The sequence below is a fragment of the Dunckerocampus dactyliophorus genome, chromosome 18, assembly GCF_027744805.1.
Source record: "Dunckerocampus dactyliophorus isolate RoL2022-P2 chromosome 18, RoL_Ddac_1.1, whole genome shotgun sequence".
Classification (NCBI taxonomy): Eukaryota; Metazoa; Chordata; class Actinopteri; order Syngnathiformes; family Syngnathidae; genus Dunckerocampus; species Dunckerocampus dactyliophorus.
The window spans coordinates 8338031-8354650 of NC_072836.1; the positions used below are offsets into that span (position 1 = coordinate 8338031).

At 41.1% G+C, this 16620-nt stretch overlaps 1 protein-coding gene across 6 annotated transcripts in view; it reads left to right on the forward strand.

Moving 5' to 3' along the window:
* adgrl1a (adhesion G protein-coupled receptor L1a) overlaps positions 1–16620 on the forward strand; it is a 169228-nt gene that overhangs the window by 53854 nt on the left and 98754 nt on the right. The gene's annotated exons all lie outside the window — the stretch shown is intronic.

The window sequence follows — 16620 nt, forward strand, 5'->3', positions numbered from 1 at the left end:
AAACTGACAACAACATTGTATAATGTTTTGGTAAAAATACGAGATATGTAAGATAAAAATAATAAGATATGTTTTGAGAATGTTAGAATCTTGCAAAGCACAATACAAGTCAAAACCTGAAACACAAGTCTGGAGAAGCATGAGCTTATTCCTTGCATTGGAGCATTGGATTTATTTCCGAATGATCGTAAAAAGATCAGAACAGTGGTATGTTTTGGGGTGTCACGGAGGAAGGTGAACGCGGCAGCGAGAGAGAGCGTTATAATGACGCCAGCTTGATATCCAAAATAGAACGAGGGGAGACAGCTCAGGTTGGACTGTGCTGCACAAACAAAACCCAGCAAATGTAGCAGACAAGTGGATGTACAAGAAGAGACAGCTGGGTAGGACACAAGGCAAGGCAGAGCAGTGACTTCCTGACAAAGACATGAGACACTGAAAAAGGCCCAAATCCACCCGGGGCTCCGTCGAATTGGCCCCGCCGAAGATGTGACAAAATAAACGAGACGATGATGTTCTCAATGACACAAAAGAAAGGACAGAGACTTTTACCATTGTGCGGCGTGGAGCAGAGGGATGAAAAGAAACCCCAGCCTATTTTTAAATGTCACTCTTCCCTTTTTTGTTCTGAATCCCTGCTCCACTTTGTGCCACAGATCCAAAGTGGGTCAACATCACATGTGGCACCCCTGTGGGCTCCTCTGTGTGCATATGTGTGGAAGTGCATGTGTGTGTGGCGATGCGCCTCTCCTGTACACAGACGCTTAGCACACTTGTCTTTTAGTTTACGATTCCCCAAAGGTGACTCGACAATTATGAATCCATTTCATTTAATCACCTTTTATCTAGGCTGGTTAGAAGAGAACACTGCAAAGTGTTTAAGCTCTATTGAGACCCTCATTAATAGGGAATGATGTATTTATTGATGGATGGGCTGCTGTGAATTTGACTGAAGTTATTATTTTTTGGGTGGGGGGGTTGCTCTGCTGGAACGCTAATGATAATACACAAGTCACAGCACTTTTTTTCTCTGATTAGAGTCGCACTCTTCATTGTACTCTCAATTCAAGGTTGAACTTTTAACAAAAGTTAGACAAAAAAAACAACAAAAAAAAGTCATTGTGGAACGCAATTAGTCTCTCAGCAGTTTCTGCAATTAGCAGCATGAGCTCTGATAAGAAGAAGACATGACGTGCTAGCAGCGGCAGTATTGTATCATTTTTGGTTTTGGGGCAGGGGGGATCGCATCCGTTGTCACTCAGTGGTAAAAATATCAAATTTATTCCTCAATTTCTTTCAAATTTTGAACAAAAAACCCGATAATTTTGTAGGATTGTCTGTTGTTAATGGAGAATAATAGCCAAAAGTGAAAAATTAGACATTTTTGTTGGTTTGTTCGTACCATATGTTAGTTAGCAGGTTACTCTCTGGTTCATGCATAGTCCCATTGGACAAAAAGAGGCACTTCAATTTAGGGATGGGGCTGATCCAATCCAGTATCGGGCTCGGAAATGTACATTATCCACAAGCCACGTCTTTAATGTTGTCGGCTTGTTGTTGTCAGCAAACGTCGCTAGAAGAATATCAGCAAACGTAGCCAGAAGAGTATCAGCGAATGAAACTGTCTCCACAGACTTACATAGCGACCCGTAAGTTATGTTAAGATGTCAAGAGTTCTGTGTTGTCCGACTGTCTGTGAAGCCGTGAACGCGTCAGGCTGAGCTCTCGTGCTTGTGTGTGCGGCGCTGCATGTGTACAAACAGCGATTGTTGGCTGATACTTTTCGAGCTGGATTGGCTGATATTCTTTTGCCGTGTCTGCATATTAAAGCGAAAAAAGCTCTGGTATCAGAATTGCATCGGTGTCGGCAGATATCCAAATTCAGGGATCGGATCGGAAAAATATAGATTGGTGCATCCCTCTTTTAATTCCTCAAACAAAAGTGGAACATTTGCACCATATTCAGGTGTTTGTGTATCCTAGTGTTAGTTAGACCTATTTGTTTGGTTAAGCTAACTTCTACTCCTGAACAACTGCACACAAAAGGGTGAAATGGCCAAAACATGCCCCCCACTGTGTTGCCTGTGCTATTATTTTTCAGATAAATACACCACATGGTGGCACTGTTATTAAACACCATCTCACACAGCTACAAAACACCCCAATTTTGGTGTTAGTGGCTATTGCGTTGGAAAAACATGGCCGCAAAACATTTTTAGACTTGCCAACTAATTTTCCATAAGTCATTGAACATTTGTTTAATGATTAAAATTTGGACGATATCTGTATGCTTGCATGTCTTCCAAAGCAAATATGTCTAATTGTGCTTGGCGGAGGTAATATGGATGTCGCTGGGCCGATCACTCACATCCATGGGACTTGCGGGGGTTCCATGCAACATCCACAGGAGGGAGTTGAATTTCATAACATTAGCATAATCATCCGATCAGTGGTGGCTCATATTGTGGTAGTTATCAGTCACTGGTGTTGTTTACCCCTCATGTTGAGAGTGAATTATTCATTTCCCTCTATTCATTTGCCGGGTTGCTTGTGCCGACTACATTGACGACACAGGTTGACTGATATGGTAGCGTGTCTGATGTGATGCTGCCGCTTGGTACCCTCCAATTTTTGCTTCTATACCCCGGACACCTGCAGCACAGCTGTACCTTTTAGAAAATAAACAGATAAGATTAGCGTAGAGAGTGTAGTTCCATCCCAGTGATATCAAATCTGCAGCCAGTATTAGCGTTAGACTACAGGTGGACGCTTAGGTCACTTTCTTCCATGGTGGGCGAGCGTTGATGGGTGGCGGCGCCGCTACCTCCCTGTCCCATCAGATGTAATGAACGCTGACAAGGTCGGCGCTTGCCAAAAGAGATCATGGGCCATAGTGGAGAAGGCCCAGCCGGGGTCGTATGGCGATATGCAGCAAAAAAAAATACAACAACAGGCTGTCATCCACTTCACCCTGTCCCCTGAATATTCTTGCTACAGTAGATGCACACCTGCCAACCTGTATGCACACTTCTGTACAATACATCACTGAAAACTACACAAAAGAGTCATTCTGGGCATGCAGTTGTCCGATCTACCAGCAAGGGACGACTGAAAACAAATGAAGACATTTTTGACCAGTCATATTCTTGTTATGATAGGTTCCAGCATACACCCGCGACCCTAATGAGGATAAGCGGCATAGAAAACGAATAGATGGATGGCTATTCTTGTTATAAAACCATGGATGACATCTTTCCAACGATAGCGTAATGGACTCTTCAAAAAGTAAATTGGTCTTAATTACATTTTAGACCTGACAAGTTGACACGGATAATAATAAATCATGATAATGTTAGCATTACCTATTTAGTGAGCTAAGGCACTGGTGCGTCTGACAGTTAAGTATCTTACAATACGGGGTCTCACAAAAGTGAGTGGTTCTGCATTCATGGATTTCTTTTCTCTGCTTTAAATTGTAATTCATGAATCCAGCAGATGGCGCTGTCTCACAAGTCAATTCGCTCAACATTTTTCAGCAGGAAAATGCTTTGACAAGGTGTGATGTGTAACTGAAGGTTTTGTAAGCCCAGTAGTGGATACTGTATATATTTAGAATAACTGAGAGGCATAGGGATTAGAGCAGGGGTTGCCAACCTGTCGATCGTGAGCTACTAGACGATCTTTGGGACTTTGCCAGTCAATCGTGAGAACATTTAGAAAGAATGTATTATCTTTGCCCTCACCTCCCAGAGAGCGACCAACAGGCACGCATTTTGTCCGCTGAACACGCCCGTGCACCTCGCCGCTATCCAGGCAGCAACCCTCAAGCCTCGGAGGTACACTAGTACACTGGCTTGCCTCATGCGCCGACTCCGCCCCAAAAAGTTTGAGTGAGAGAGGGAGGGAGTGACAGAGCGCATGCAACGATGCGCCTGCTCACACAACAATAACTATTGCATGTTAATCGGGCTCCAAATGTGCCTTTGCTACCTCAAAGTTAAGGCACAAATGTAATTCCACGGATGTGGAGCCGCAACGGCGCCGCTCGTTAAGGGCTGCCTGTCGTAATCTGCATCGCTCGCCCAAGAGCCACAGTGGTGCTCAACTTGCGGCTCAGGGGCCATTTGCAGCACGTGGCTCATTTATCGTTGCATGACTGCAGAAACAAGATGAAATTTTTAAAAAAAGAGCAAAAATGATAAAAATACAGCAAAAGGCACAATGACAAAAAGCTTAAATGTTGAAACCCACAACCAATAATAGCACAAAGCATATATTGTGTTGGTCTCAAAAAGGTTGGTGACCACTGGTTTAGAGTATAAAAAAATAAGCATTTTTAGGGCTTTTTATGGGTGCGTCCCTTTCTTGTTTCGCCATTCGCAAGGGGTTCTTGGTGTACCGAATGCCAGCTAGAGTGGCCGTACATTGTGTAAACCTGACTCTCCAGTGCCTTGAGAGATGTGTTTGTGTGCAAAGTTAGACTGCTTGGATGACCACTGTTACAGTGGTGCCGTGACCCTGATGAGAGCGAGGTTTAAGGGGGGATGTTAAGGGTGTAGGGGGATGCCAGCTAGTGCGACTGTGCAGTAGTACATTGTGTAAACCTCACTCTCTGATGCCTTAAGACAGGGGTGTCCAAACTTTTCCCGGCAAGGGTCGCACACGGTAAAATCAAAGGACTTTGATATTTCACATTTTGTCAACCAACCCATTATAGATGAGCGAACAAGATAATACTTTATATCTTTAAAGAAAAAACAGCCTGCATGTCAGCTGTGTGTCATAGGAGACAAAGTGTATTGTTACTTTTTCCCCACTGTTCGGTTTTTCATTGTTGCTGTTTTAAATTGTACAGATATTTCAGCTGTCCTCTTGTTACTTTTTTCAGAACACTGTGATTTTATTCCCACGATATTTTCACTTCAGTCTTGTAATGTCACAACTTTTTCCCGAACTAGTATTACAACGTTATGGTTGTAAAATTTTATGTCGTAATGTTAAAAAGATTTATGTTGATATTATGACTTTATTCTAGGCTGCACGGTGGCCTAGTGGTTGGTGGCATGTTGGCTACACAGTCAGGAGATCTGGAAGATCTGGGTTTGAATGTGTGTTTGGGCATCTACAGTATGTATGGAGTTTACATGTTCTCTCCGTGCATGCATGGATTTTCTCCGGGTACTCCGGTTTCCTCCCGTATTCCAAAAACATGCATGTTAGGTTAATTGGTTAAATTGTCCATAGGTATGAATGTGAGTGTGAATGGTTGTTTGTCTATATGTGCCCTGTGATTGGCTGGCGACCAGCCCAGGGTTTACCCCGCCTCTTGCCCAAAGTCAGCTGGGGTAGGCTCCCAGCAAAACCCCCGACGACACTAATGAGGAAAAGCGACATAGAAGATGGATGGATGGACTTTATTCTAATATTTCTACCTATTTCTCATAAAATTACTGCTCTTTTTCCATTTTTCTTGTGTATTTGTGTATTTAAAATGTGCAGAGGGCCGAATTTAAAAAATCAGCCACGGGCCACACTTTAGACACCCCTGGACAGCGCCCCCGGCTTTTGGCTCACTGTAGCGCTGCTCGACTTAACGCTCATTTGGGAAATGTCGGGTCATGGGTTGGATCCCCGGTGTGTGCAGGGTTCGTTACAATGGCAGTAACTCCCTCGAATAGCGGGGCTCCACTGTACACCCCTCACGTTTCAGCAAACACATTACACCTTCTCAAGGGATAATACTATCTATACTTGGATGTAGTGTAATTAGTGTATAGCTTGTAGCTGTGACAGTATGGATTTACCCTTGACTTCATCCCACCTTTATATGTGTGGACTCGAATGAGCTTCTTTTGGCCTGTTAGAACCTAGACTACACTAGAAAGTGCATAGATCCTTTAAAAGTGTCTTTAAAAATGTGTGGCATGTATATTGCGTGTCTTGCAAGAGCTACTATTGTTATTTGAAAGCGACAGAGCAGTTGTAGACTTGAGATGAGGGTGTGTGAGTGTGCTAGGGTTGTGTGGAGAGCTCCAGCTGAGGGCGATGCTGAAAAAGTGCTACAGTTGAACAAAAAAGTGAAAATAGCTCTCTTCTCCTCCCTCTTTCCCCTTTTTGCCTTTACCTCTTTGACAACTTCACTAGCCCTGTTTGATATCCCCGCACGGCTCTGCACATTCCCTCGTCTCATTTACATTCCCTTAAAGCACGCTTCCCGTTTTTTTTTGTCTCTTGCCTCGGTTTCTTCGCCGCCTCCTGCCTCCCCTCCGGATAGCCCGCTCTCGGGGAGGTTTTATATTCCCCGTTGAAGACGCTCCGCCCGAGTCAGTAATCAAACACATTGGCCGTCATACGCAGGCCATTACAAGCGCTCTGATGTTCCATCTGCACAGCTCGATGGTGTCATTATACAAACAACCCCCACTGCATGCATGCTACCTCACCACAGCTCCGGCCTTGACTAACCCATCTTAGCAAAATGGAGTTAGGATGCTCTGACCCCAACGTTCCGGCGTAGCCACATTTAACGATATTACCCGTCCTCCCCGCGACGCAGAGAAGCAGCACGGGGCTATCAGTTCTCACCACCAGCGTGGGCCATGCTGAGCGTCAATGCAAATGTAATAGAATCAGCTTGTTTTGAAGGAATGATATCTAATGCTATTATGTTGCCTCTGCCAGTGATAGCGTCACCCAAAAAAGGATTAGGGAGATTAGAGATATGGGCTCAACTGAAAGATAACAAGAGAGGGCGGTGGTTGATACAAGGTGGTATCATATTCTAGTCTATGCAGCGTTATTGATTGAGGCTTTGTATGGCAGCTGTTGATTGTGCAGATGGACGATTCGGGTGGGGGTAGTACTCATTTCTGTGCCTAAGTTTTACCTTTTTATAAGATCTTATTCTTCATACTTTTCAAACATGTTGATTAATGCAAGTGTAGACACTTGACGTACTTCAATATAACGCTTAAACGTGTTGAAAATAACGTAAATCATTCATGTTTCCATTTGCACATTCCTAATGCTAATTTAGCATTTTAGCTTAGTGGAAGTAGAATGGCGCTCAGTGGAGCTCAGACCTCAGCCGAGGCCAACCAGTGCGAACTTGGATTAGCACCGCAGCGTATGGCTAATTTCAGATGGTTGTCATATAGAAGCGCATTAGTATGAACTTCAGGCTTTGCACTTTTTTCCCCATTTTTGCTTTTTTTTTTCATTTTTCAAAGATGTAATATGTATATAAATATTTATGTAAATTTTATTTTCATAATGTTCATAATGACTTTTACCCATTACCCATATTTTGACCTTTTGTCTCATAATGTTATGTTTTCCCCAACCACATTTGAAAAATGAAAAATGACAACTTTATTTTATTTGATTTGTTTCTCTTAATATTCCAAAATATTTTTTTATATTTTAACTCTATGCTACTAAAATTACATAATTTTTCCTCATAATATTACGAGTTTATTCTCATAAAATTGCACTTTTTTTCTCATTCAAATGTTACTTTTTTCTCATAAAATGTGGACTTTATTCTCCTAAAATTACAACTATTCAATTTCTGCAGTTGTTTTTGTATTTTCCAAATATTCAAACTTTCTTTTTGTAAATTGTCTTGTCATAATTATGACTTTATTACCATAATATTTTCATTGTATTCTTGAAACATTATATGTTTTCCACAAGCTAATTTTCAAAAAATGAAAACTTTATTTGTTGTTTTGTTACTGAATATTGTTGTTTCAATATTCAGACTTTACCAAAATATCTTTTGTTTTTATATTCAACATTATGCTCCGAAAATGTAATTTTTTCTTCATAAAATTAGGATTTTTTTTGTAGTTTGATCAGTTTTTTTTTTGTCTTAATATTTTGACTTTATTCTTGTAAAATTACTGCTGATTTTTCCATTTTGGCTGCTGTTTTTTTTTTCTTTTTAAATGAGTGCGCCAATAAACAAAAAACAACAACCACGGGCCGCAAATGGTTCTGGGGCCGCACTTTGAACACACTAAGCGCCAATAAAATCCACATTGGCCTGCAGTGTCCTCATTCCTGGTGTCAGAAGTGAGATCACAGCAGTGGTAACTTTTTACTGTCAACCAAACAAAAGGCGATCATAATGTCATTTTCTCAGGAGGTTATTAAAGCATTACATCAACTTGAGCATCAGGCTTCAGCATGTTGACAGCTGACACTCAGCCAGACTAACGGCCTCGAGGTAAAGGCGTAGTGGTGAGGGTGATGACAGTCGACCGCATCAGTTAGATGTTCATTTTAAAAAGTGATTCGTTTTATGGAGGTAACTAATGAATCGAGTGTCTTTTTATTGTGACACCACCTTGTCTTGCTCCCTCTCGCTGGCGGAGTATCAAGTGTGTCCAAACTTCAGCGGCAGTGAGTCAGAGACGGAATTAGAGGGCCTCCCGCCCCAGGCGACGCGTACCTTTTTTGTCATCCTCAGCAGTCCCATCAAAGTGAGATAATGCGATCCCTCGCTGAGTCTCAAATAAAACGCCCTGTCTCTCGTCACTGTCTCTCCTCCTTGATTTATTCCACTTTTAAGCTCAAATTGGTATATTATTTTTGCGTGATTGCAAATATTTCACGCAGCATCACGCTCTGATTTGTAAGTGAGATGTGATTGTGCCCATTTGCTTGCCGCTTGTTGCTAGGAGGCGAATCGTTGCCTTCGTGGCGGCGAGAGCTCTGCCTCTCAACTGTTTTGCTTTTATGCAAACAGAAAATGGCAAATATTAGTGGTTTAATGCTACGCCATAGTCATGGGTCGGTATGCACCTCAATTTTAAGGTCAGGTTTGGTTCATTTTGGGTAAAAAAATAAATAAAGAAAATACAAAACTGCTTAGCTTTAGTGGAAACAGCTTCAATGATTTCTAAATGAAACAAAAACCAGCAAAAAGCTAACAGGTAATTGGCCAATAAATAAAATCTTGTCCACATATTGTCACAATATTACAACTTTATTCTTTCTGGCAAAAGTGCATTTTTTTTCCATGTAAAATTGTGATTTTCTTCCTTTTTTAAATTTTATTCCTATTAAATGACTTCCGTTTTCTCACAGTACTAAGACTTTATTGTCAAAGTATGACTTGGATTTTGTAAAACTGCAATAATTTCTTGTAAAATTTAGATTTTTTTCATAATATTCTGGCTTTTTCCTCAGAACATTTTGGCATATATGCAGATCACCTCTTAGGAGATTATAGAAATTGTCGTAACATTCTGACTTTCATCTTGTAAAACTGCTTACTCGTAGATGTTTCTTTTTCTCATGTAAAGGCTTTTTTTTTCTTTTTTCCGCATTCTTTTTTTTTTTTTTATAATAAATGTATTTAATTAACAAAGGAAAGGAAGCAACCCCGACCGATCCAACCCAATCCTAAGAAAAAACATGGAAATTGACACAAAACTATTAATATATAATAATAATAGTATTAGCAGCAATAATAATAATAACAATAATACAGTAGATTAAAAAAAAATTAAACAAGTGATTGCAAACAAAAAACAACACAAAGTGCTTCAAAATAAATTACAATAACAACAATCTTTACCTTTTTATTATTAGCGCTTATCATCGCTACTACTACTACTAATAATAACAATAATAACAACAACAACAGCAGTCACAATGGCTTACACTTGCATTGCTTCTCCCCAGCTTGTAGCCATTATTCATTATTCATATTCCTCCTATGCTAACTTTGTTCTCATAACATTGCAATACTTTCTTGTAAAATGATTACTTACCATTACTTTTTTTTACTTAAACAGTTTTCTCATAATATGACTTAAATCTAGTGAAAGTCCCAAATAAAAATAAATACATAACCCCCCCCAAAAAAGAAACAACAGTTTACCATGTTTCTTTTTAGGAAAGTCTAACAGCAACTGTCAGAACAGTGTGAATTATTATTCCATTTTTAGTAAATGAAAGTGGAGCATTAATGGTACCAGCTTGTGGTCCCGTTCATCATCTCTCCAGAGCGATGACGGCACACAGCTTACATCTTTTCCACCTAAAATAGAGACTTTAAACTTGAAAGAGGGCATTATTCAAGCTCTGGCTTCTCCTTGGCACTATCGCTAGCCAAAGGCCGGGCTTCACTGTATTTGTTTACGGAATAGACGTGGGACTATATATCGCAAGGGAGTTACACTTCCTGTTCCTCACGTAATGCGTTCCGTCTGGTAACCTGGTCCGCATCTGTACCGTATTGTACGATACTCTAACAAAAACATACGAAACACCTCTCTCTTTTGGTGCATGAATTCTTTTTACCTCTTTGATATTCCGTCACATCCTAAACTCAATCATGCAAGTTTGAACCGATTAATAAACACATTTTGTTTCCACTTTGCCTTCGTCTTCCTGTGGTCCGCTTGCACTCCTTTGTCAAACACGGCGCTCGTCTTGAAATGTGTTGAAATGCTCATCAAGACGTTTGCGGTTGCCAGTGGGCTTTGTGGCGCGGAACGTCTTTGGCACCCCTTCAGTTGGACATTTACTTGTGAAACTTCAATCAGCAGCAGTGCGGCGCAGCAAATGACTCCTCTCACTATCACACCACTCTATAGGGTGGAGAAAGACCACATCACACTCACCCTGAATCTTAATTCTTCATCTTAGCAAGATATTTGTGGACTATTCTTTGCTTCTGACTCTGTCGGAATAGTTTAGGGAAGAATTTGAGAGCGCAGGCTTCAATTTTGGGATGAATTAGAAAGGAGATTTGGAGGTTTAACAACGAACCTCAGGATGAAAGCGACCATTATTGTTGAGACTAATGGGAAATTAGCTTTCATTTTGCTAGGGAGTGTATAGATTGTGTTCTGGAAAAAGGTCAAGTCTGACCATAGTTGCATAGGGGACGCCTGTGATGCCATCTAAGGCAAAAAAAAATCCTCAATCTTATGGTAAAATGTCATATTGCTGAAGAAAAAAATTAGTTTTATCAAAAAATAACGTCTTGTTATTGTATTAATATGATATATAATAAACCTCTACGTGCTTGGGCTGAAACCACGTCCACTCTTGCTTTTGTTGAAGTGTTCTTAGCTGATTAACACTTCAGGACAGTTCTCTAAAGACAGGCAGTGGCTGCAGACTGTTGCGTTTAGGATTGTGTGGGAATTTTGACCGTCACTTAGTAAATTTATACCTTCTTGTAAATGTTTTCTCAAGAAATACCGAATTTTACCATTTTATTTTCATGTCATTGTGGCCCCAACACTCCTTCATAGAGACCAAGTCTGTGTCCTCCTCCCGCGTAGTCCATGTAGTGCAGAGGTGTCTCCCAGGCTTTTGGGGGCCCCGGGCGTTGAGTTTGACACCTGTGATGTTGTGCATGGCTGTTCAAAGTGCGGCGCAAGAGCCATTTGTGGCCCCTCAGCTTGTTTTTTGTGGACCCGTTGCTTATGTTTAAAAAATAAAATGCAAGTTAAACTGAAAAGCAAGCAAAAGTGTACAAGAAAAAGTTGAAATATTGGCATTAAGACATTAGAATAATACCGATTTGCTTGGTCACCTTTCATACATATTGTATATGTAGCATTTTTTATCTTTCATAATGATTTGGAGTGCATGAGAAAGTGGAAAGGAAACCGTAGCGCTCTTTGACTACATGGGCGTTTATTAAGAGGCATATTGCAACAGAACCAATGTTGTAAAAAAGCTGTATTTTGTAAAATAGTTTGATGTCCATTGTTCAACAGTGGGTGCTTTTCCTCATTATTCAGCAAAAACCCGTCGACGCAAACTCTTTGTTCGCTCTCCTTTTTCCATTCTGATTGGGTAATGTTCCGAAAAGCCTCTTCTTTTTTTCGTGTGTGTGATGGGAAAATGCACCCTTCCTATTCAAAAGACCTTTGCCGCCCCATTCTGAAGCAGAGTGATCTTAATGATCATGGTGATTATCAAAATGATCCAGTAGAAGAGCATAATGAGCCTATTTGCTTTGGATCAAGGCCGCCCGTAAATTAACAGAGGCAGGCACAGACGGCGGCGTTTGGAAAACAAGATAACCCGCCATCTTTGTGTGACTGTTGCTTTATTTTATTTATTTATTTTTTGGATTCTTCATGGCTGCAAACGCTCCCACCAGCAGCGTGAAATTGCTCCCCCGTCTTGCGGCCTCTCGTCTCGTAGGAATATGATGTTTTTTTTCCTGCTCTATTAAAAGAAGACACTTAATGACGGCGGATGCGATCGGTGCATAAGGTCGCCGCGCAGCTTCAGGCTCGTCACATCCTTAAAGTCACCCAAGCTGCACCCTGAGGTGGGCTGACTCACTGTGACTATTTATTGTTATCCCAAAACACTTCCTTACCTCATTTATGTGTTGGGTACTAACTCACGCTGCCTCCTTTCCTCCTCTTGTCATGCCTTTGTTTGCTTTAATCCATCATTCCGTCCTACCACCTTGTGCTCACAAAATAGAAAGCATTTTGCCTTTCCTCCACTGTCATTATGACCTCGCTTGTGCTCTCCTCATCTGCCCAGGACACAGGAGCGCGATTGCACAATAATCAAGCGCACTTTTTGGGTGTAAAAAATCATCTGAGGGAGTTGGATATTTCTTGTTAAAAGCTGAAAAAGTGGGTACTTTTTTTTTTTTTTTTAAACCGTCACAGCCCATTTGAAACAAGCTACACTTTTTACAGTCCCAAAAAGTTACTTTTTCCCCCTCGGGTCCCAAAACGGTCCCTCAAATGAAATATGAAATAAAAATACATTTATTTCACTTTCATCTTATCAAAGCTTTTGACTAAATTCAGACCTAACCTTACAGGACATATGATGTTTCTTTTATGCCATAAAAAGCCCTGTTTTTGTTTTCAATGAGAAAAACACTAAATATGCAGTATTTTTCATAGGTTAAGTGCAAAGTGGACTATAATTGCTAGCATTTAGTTTTATTCATTTTTGAAGAAAACCAGTTTATTCCGAAAACGTACACTTTTTACCCTTAGGCCAAAAAAGATCCCTCTCATAAAAGAAACATGTGAGATGTCGTTTTTTTTTCCACTTTCACTGCATTCAGTCTTTCCAATAGACCTACGCATAAATATCACGTTTTTAAGGTCAAAAAACAAATGAAAGAACAGGAAGGGATTGTTTTTAACTCTTGAGGCCTTCTTTAAATTGAAGTTATAATTTTAATGCATAAATGGAAAAAGGTAATTTTTTAATGAATAATTTTATTTGACTTTTTGTCAAATGTTTTGACTAACTACAGACCTAATGCTTCAGATCATCCTAAAAATGTAAATATTAGTCAATGACAACACAACTGAACAGAAAATGCAGCAAAACAGCCCCAGACCATCACACTAGCACCACCACATTTTACTGTTGGTATGATGTTCTTTTTCTGAAATGCGGCGTTACTTTGATGCCTGATGTAATGGCATGCACACCTTCCAAAAAGTTCAACTTTTGTCTTTTGGGGACCATCAAGATGTTTTCTGGCAAACTTGAGACAAGCCTTAATGTTGTTTTTGTTCAGCAATGGTTTTTGTCTTTGAACTCTGCCATGCAGGCATTTTTAGCCCAGTGTCTTTGTCATGATAGAGTCACGAACACTGTGAGGCCTGCTGTTCTTTGGATGTTGTTGTGGGGTCTTTTGTGACCTCTTGGATGAGTCGCTCTTGGGGTAATTTGGGTTAGACGGCCTCCTGGGTGGGAGGGAACCTCCTGGGAAGGTTCACCACTGTTCCATGTAGGGATGTCCCGATCCACATTTTTTGGCTTCCGATCCGATTCTTTTATAGTCTTGCCGATTTGATCTGATCCGGTACCGATCATTTGTTGTTTTTTTAAATAATAATAACAAACTGAATTTGGTGACTGAATTGAATATGGTTATGAAAATAGCTCTTGAAAGCATTAAAAATAATGCAACCAAAGTATTGCTGAATGTACTTTTTTATTACACAACATGACCAATAATATTGTTTGGCTTTTGTAACAAACCCCTGTGAGTCAGGTCCCTAATCCAATAAAATATCCAATAAAAGTCCATCCAATAAAAGATCAAACTGGAAAAAATGGGCGTGCAAAATACTTTTAGGGTAGGACTAATCATTTGACATGGTTATAGATCAATTTGTGGTGTGATTGGTGTGTGATATATGACTTTAAAAAAAAAAACTCTCTTAGGGCCCTATGAAATTCGTTTTATTTTTTTCCCAAATTTCAGAATTTTACCTTTTCCACTTATTTTACCAGCATAGAGTGTGTGCCATTTGAGTTACTGAATAAAATGCATAAATCCTTACATTTATTGATGCAATACATCATTGACCCATTTTGCCCAGTAATTGAGAAAAGGATGTAGCTTGGCTAATTTTTCTAATAGGATGTCAGCCTCAGCACAAATTGCTACAAAAAAACTGTAATGCCCGTGCTTGTGGTTAAGGAAGATGGAGTCACAAATGTCATTCCAATCATGTTATTAATGTAAGATATTTTATTTTGTTTACACAATTAGACAAAAGTGATAAAGAGCGCTCTTATTTTGACAGCTGGAATGTGTTGTGTAATTGGCAATTGCCGGTTGATACACGCTGGGTGCAAGATAAACGTGCCTCTCGTCTTTTTTCACTCAGAACCTGCACGTCGTCAGTGGGCGTTGTAAAATGTTCCTTACATTAAAGCAGAGCAACACAACACAGTGAAAATATACTCATCCAGCCTGATTTGCACACACACACACACACACACACACACACACACACACACCTGCACTAGCTAAACTAAGCGAACCCCGCTAGCTTCCATTTACGATCCGTAACAGAGGAGTTACCAAGGTTTTTCGCCGCCGTTTCGACATGTGTAGTATTTTTGATACTGATAAAAAAAACATAGGGCCGCACGGTGGTCTAGTGGTTAGCATGGTGGCCAACACAGTAACAGCCTGGAGATCGGGAAGACTTGGGTTCGATTCTCCCCTGGGCATTTCTGTGTGGAGTTTGCATGTTCTCCCCGTGTGTGCGTGGGTTTTCTCCGGGTACTCCGGTTTCCTCCCACATTCCAAAAACATGCATGTTAGGTTAATTGGAGACTCTAAATTGTCCATAGGTGTGAATGTGAGTGTGAATGGTTGTTTGTCTATATGTACCCTGCGATCGGCTGGCGACCAGTCCAGAGTGTACCCCGCCTGTCAGCTGGGACAGGCTCCGGCATGCCCCCGCGACCCTAAAAAAAAGAGGAGAAGCGGTATAGAAAATGGATGGATGGATAAAAACATATTCATGTTCTTCTCCCAAAAGTGTCCCTCTCATAATATTTTTTTTTAAGAAAACAACTTTTCTTTTTCACTTTAACCGCTTCAAATCTGTAACAGCACCTAAAATAGATCCATCTGCCCATCTGTCCTCTCTTGATCAAGCCTTTGACTCACATTCTGTGTCAGGTTAAAAATGTGGGTTTACAGTATAATGGGAATCAGTGGGACCATGTAGGCATATATGAAACCTCCTATTGCAATATTGGGTTAACAGCGCAGCACATCTAGTAGACGTTATTACTGTGTCGTTGCGCTTGTTTGTGTCTGGTCTGCACTCCTTCCGGCCTTGTCCTTTTCTGTCTCAGCTGCTGGTCATTGTCGGCGCTGACAGAAACACCAAAGAAGAAGACGCGTTCTCGCTCTCTGGCTTCGTCATGCTAGTATTCAGCACACTAATCCGCACGGCGACTACCCAGCAGGTCGTAGCTTTGGGCTGGGCAATGCCACTGGGGAGATGGGTAAATATCAGAGAAGGTCAGCGCCAGGAGGGGACTGTGGAGGTGGAAGAGAAGGGGACGCCAAAAGCAGGGATGATGAAGAGCGGGCTGGGCGATGCGGACCGCCATGGCATCCTTTGACACCTCCGACATGAAAGACCAGCACGTTTTTAAGCGATAAAAATAATTGAAATAGAAAAAGCAAGGCAGGTACATAGATACAGTAGATAGTTGGTACCATCCATCAAAAAAGGGATAGAGGCTTGGAGGGATGAACACAATCCCCTGAAAGCCACCAACCTGACACCGCAATCAAAAAACAACACACACACACACACACACACACACACAAAGCGGCGGTGTAGCGTCATGGAGCTCAGCAGGAGGGAACCTCGGCAGCAGTGGCGTCTCTGTCTCAGTTTACGGATGCTCTTTAAGCCCCCAGAGGACCGAAGCGAGCTTTACTGTCAAAAAATCAGAGCTAAAGTTCCAGATTGTGATTTATTTCATTAAGCAAATGAGATGTGAGAGTCCTGCGGCACTGCTGACACACACACACACGCACACACACACACACACACAAGACTAGTAGTACTTCCTAGTCTGCACATGAATTGTTGAATATGGCTGCACAACATATGTCGCATGTCTAATTCAATCAAGCGTTCAATCGCTTCGGAGCGGTGACAGCTGTCGCCATGCCGTGCTGCATCCATCAAACGTACCTGACCACCATCACTGGCTTGTGTGGCTGGGGTAAAGGTCCCGTATTATATCATATATCAGTCTCAGAGGTGCTGCAATGGTGTATGGGAAAGGTGTTGAAAGTGCTTTTAGCAAGCCCTAGCGGGAACACGCCGC